General features: G+C 36.7%; 1 pseudogene; it reads right to left on the bottom strand.

Moving 5' to 3' along the window:
• Positions 1-2,824: 2,824 nt before the first annotated feature.
• Positions 2,825-2,978, bottom strand: LOC111816342 (annotated as a pseudogene).
• Positions 2,979-4,261: the final 1,283 nt, after the last annotated feature.

The raw sequence follows: 4,261 nt of genomic DNA, 5'->3' as shown, positions 1-4,261 counted from the left end.
TGTATCTGTGTATTCAAAGTGGTTGGGGTAGATATATAGTTGCATTGTCTTAATGACTGGAATGATTTGTTCTAATGGTGTTTATAAATAGGATCACAAGTCCGCATCTTGTACAGCAATTAACCACTAAGAAGAATATATGCAGTGATTTATTTGTTGAAAAAAAAAATTACATTTCATCCTTATTTTGCATATTCCTCACATCCTAATCAAATAGGAAGCAACTACATTTGTTTATTTCTTCCTCATTTCCACTGTGTCAAATAGAAATCACTTCAGATTCCACTGGATCAGGCTAAATATGCAACATGTTCACATCACAGAAATAATAAAGAGATTGAATAGATTAAAAAAAAATAAAAAAAAATAAAACCTCTGTAAAATATGAATGCTGCAGTTTTCCAAATATTCACACCTCTGCTTGCTTGGTTTTATAAATGTTTGTGGATATACTAGAAATGATGTTTGAATGAACTATTCTGTGCATACTGTATGATTTAAAAATATGAAATGCCTAAAAATTTCACTACAATATCTAAAAACTATCCCTGAAAGGTGAGTTTGGGGTTTATTGTCTACTTAAAGCTTAGACTTTTCAGTTGATTTTTCTTTCTGCGCAACACAACATTATTTTCGATGCAAAAGAAGTGTTATTTTCTCAATACCAGGCAGAAGATGTCTCAAATTAACACTGCTACAATTGAGGGCATGACTGATGTGGAAGGTGATACTTTCCTACTTCCTGTATCACTTCAGGTATGCAATATGAAAACAGCACCCTATTAAAAAAGCTTTAAAAGGTGTAATATGCAAGCCAGTCTTAAAGCTAAGTGTGTCCACTAATAGACCTGCAGAGCTGTTCAGTCTAGGTCCTTTGTGCTGCTTCAGTTTATGTTGCAGCAAATAAAATTTGTTCAGATAAGGAAAACAATTTTAGAATTTATAAAAACATAAGATGCACATGTATTTGGGCTATGACACAAAAAGAGTTATTTTTGCTGTTCTAGATGCTGCCCATCATGGGAAAGGATGTGGGGGTAAATCAGAGTGGAGAATCATAGTTCTTGGAGTATACAGGCTACACTATACAGCAGGGACAGTGTGTCTTCCAACATGGTAGCCACTGCTCAAGTGAGAAAAGAAGGGTAATTATATTTAGATGGATTAAAATTAGGAATATTTAATTAACTAATGAAAATTAGACAGAATTTAAAAATCCAACTGTGCAATAACTCCAGTGAGCTTGATTTTGAGTGTTCAGTAGACATATACAGTTAGTGGCTATTAAGTAGTGCAAAATAGAACACATCTATCACCATGTGAAGTTCTTTTCTCAGCCCTGAATAAATCAATTACATAAAATAAATTTTGATTTTAACATAGATAATGTTTTATAAATGTTAGCTGGACAACATGACTTTTTTTGGTTCTAGAAATATATAAAACCTATTTTCGTTTCATTATTTTTTTCAATGTTTGCTATTTTCATATCCTTATTTTTAATAGTTCTTATTATATGTACACAGAGAGAAAAAAATACACATGTGTAAATCTCCATGAAATTTGAAAAAGTGACATCATCCCCAGGTGAACTGAATCTGGATAAAGAACGTGAACCCTTGGCATCCAACAGCTCTGGCCTCCTCCTTTCCTCCTTCCCACAACCACCATCACCTTCCTGCTAGGCTTTCCAGACCACCAAGGACAGTCATTGCAGTCGGGCTATGGTGTGGATTTAGATGTCCTCCCCAACCCCTATGGGATAAAGGTGGAGCTTTAGAGAGGTGGCTGAGGCATAAGTGTGTGCCCCTGAGACTAATAGTATGAAGTAACAGATTCATCCTCTCGTGGTTTAGCATACTCTGGCTGAGGATAACAGGAAGGCCCACCCTGGGTGTGTGAGGTTCACCTCCCAAAAGGCTCATGGCCCAGACAGAATATAAACAGACAGAAAGAAGCAAGGTTCACTGCCTGCTGCCTTCCGTGGACTGCTCCCTCTCTGTCCTGCCCCTCTGCTATGCTGTCTTGCTTCGGAGCCTGCTGACTGTGGACTGACATCTGCAAACCATGAGTTGAAATAAACCTTCTTCCTTCAGCCTGTGGGTTTGAGATATTTTGTCCCAGCAACGAGAAAGTAAGTCATATGGTTTCTAAATACACACTTGGCTACTGCTTGTTTTTACTTGTAATAAAAGAAGTCATATGCTACTAATCTTCCAAGTTGAAGATTTTTGGAAGAAACTGTATCAGTGCGGTTTATTCATGCCATTCTGTATACTTATATGCGCTTTCCTTACTCTAGAGCAGAGATCAACACAATTTCTTCCGAAAAAAGAGGCAGCTTTTAGCTTAGCAGACCATATGGTTTCTTTCAAACACACTTGCTCTTTGTAGAGTGAAAACTGCTATGGTAAATAACTAAGCGAATGGATGGTATATAGTGTCTGTGTTCCAATAAACTTAATTTACAAAAACACACAGTGGCTTATATTTGGCCCACGTTCTGTAATTTACTAACTTCTGCTGTTTAGTTTACCATTTTGTGGCTATACTGTGGTCTATTCATCCTACTGCTACTGGTCTTCTGAATAACTTCCAGTATGAGTTTATTATTACTGCTTAGTGAACATACTGGTGCAAACATTATTAGTGGATAGTTATTGTTTACTTTTCCTTTTCCACTTCCTGAAACAATCCTCCTTCCACTGCTGCTTTAACATGCACTTTAAATCTCCTTTCCAAAATGGATTAGATTGTGTTCTTTCAAAAGGTTTTTGAGAATTAATTGTTAGTATTTGTCGATGTGATCTTACCACTTTTTTCCCAGGGGAGAGCATGAACACAATCCACCATTATCACAAATAATGCAGTTGAGTTTCCCATATTTGTGAAAATCTCAAGGGTCAGCACATCTGCATAAGACTCGCCCTGGGAAAACCACTTTTGTGCCCATGGTATCTCCCCTGCCAGGTCAGTACGAAATGTGACCTTATTGATAACTATATTCTTGGCAAGTAAGTGATCAAGTTAAGATGGGATCATTGACTTCTAAACCAATATGTTTTATGTCCTTATAGAAGAAAATTATAATTCAACACAAGGATAAGCATAACGATCACATGAGGATGTTATAGGAAAAATGCCATGTGTGAGCAAAGAATGCCTGAGGCTGCCAGAAGCTAGGAAAAGGGAAGTGGAAATGAAGTAGTCTTCTTCACAGACCTCACAAGAAATCCTGCAAGTAGTTACACTTGTGTTTAAGACTTCTAACATGTAGAATTGTAGATAATTTTTTAAAGTCACCCAGTTTGCACTAGTTTATTACCAGCAAATTAATACTACACTTCCTAATTGAATTCCTCCTTGACCACCAAACTACTCTCGAACTATCTCCCTACTATTGTCACTTAATTGTGTTTATTTTGCACATTTCTTTTAAGTTTCTTCTATTATTCTTTTTTTCAAATCAAATTGGTAGGACAATTTCAATAATTTGACACATTGCATACATTCTTCCTAGTGGTTAATTGCTGTACAAGATGCGGACATGATATCCTATTTACAAACAGCATTAGAACAAGCCACTCTATTCATTAAGAGGATGTAACTATGTATCTATCCCAACCACTTTGAATACACAGATACAAAATGGACATTCATCTGTATACGCTTCTTTTGTTAAGTTCTGTTATTTGAATATTATAGGTGTGTAAACTCAGCAAAATATTCTAAAAGAGTCCAGTAGCCCATGATAGTACTGAGTCTTCCGCTTGACTGGCAATGTCAGAAATTGTTGACCTGAGTCCCCTACAGTACAGCATAACAGCATGGCTTTACTTCTGACATACATCACAGACCTAGAGAAATCATTCCTAAAATTTATCTGGCACGAGAGAAGACCTAGAACAACAAAGACAATTCTGGGCAATAAAGACAAGGCAGGAGGCATTACAATTCCTGACTTGAAATTATATTACAAGGCTACTATGATAAAATCAGCATGGTACTGGCATCAAAATAGACCTGAGGATCAATGGAATAGATTAGAAGACTCTGGAGCCCCCACAAACACACTCAGCCACCTAATCTTTGACAAAGGGGCCAAACATACTCACTGGAAGAAAGATAGCCTCTTTAATAAATGGTGCTGGAAAAACTGGCTCTCTACATGCCGAAAATGCAAACTTGACCCAGGTCTATCACCATGCACTAAACTAAAGTCAAAATGGATTAAAGATCTAAACATTAAAGCAGAGACACT

This window comes from Octodon degus, unplaced genomic scaffold (assembly GCF_000260255.1).
Source record: "Octodon degus isolate 3935 unplaced genomic scaffold, OctDeg1.0 scaffold00030, whole genome shotgun sequence".
Classification (NCBI taxonomy): Eukaryota; Metazoa; Chordata; class Mammalia; order Rodentia; family Octodontidae; genus Octodon; species Octodon degus.
This window is presented reverse-complemented; position numbering and strand designations above follow the sequence as displayed.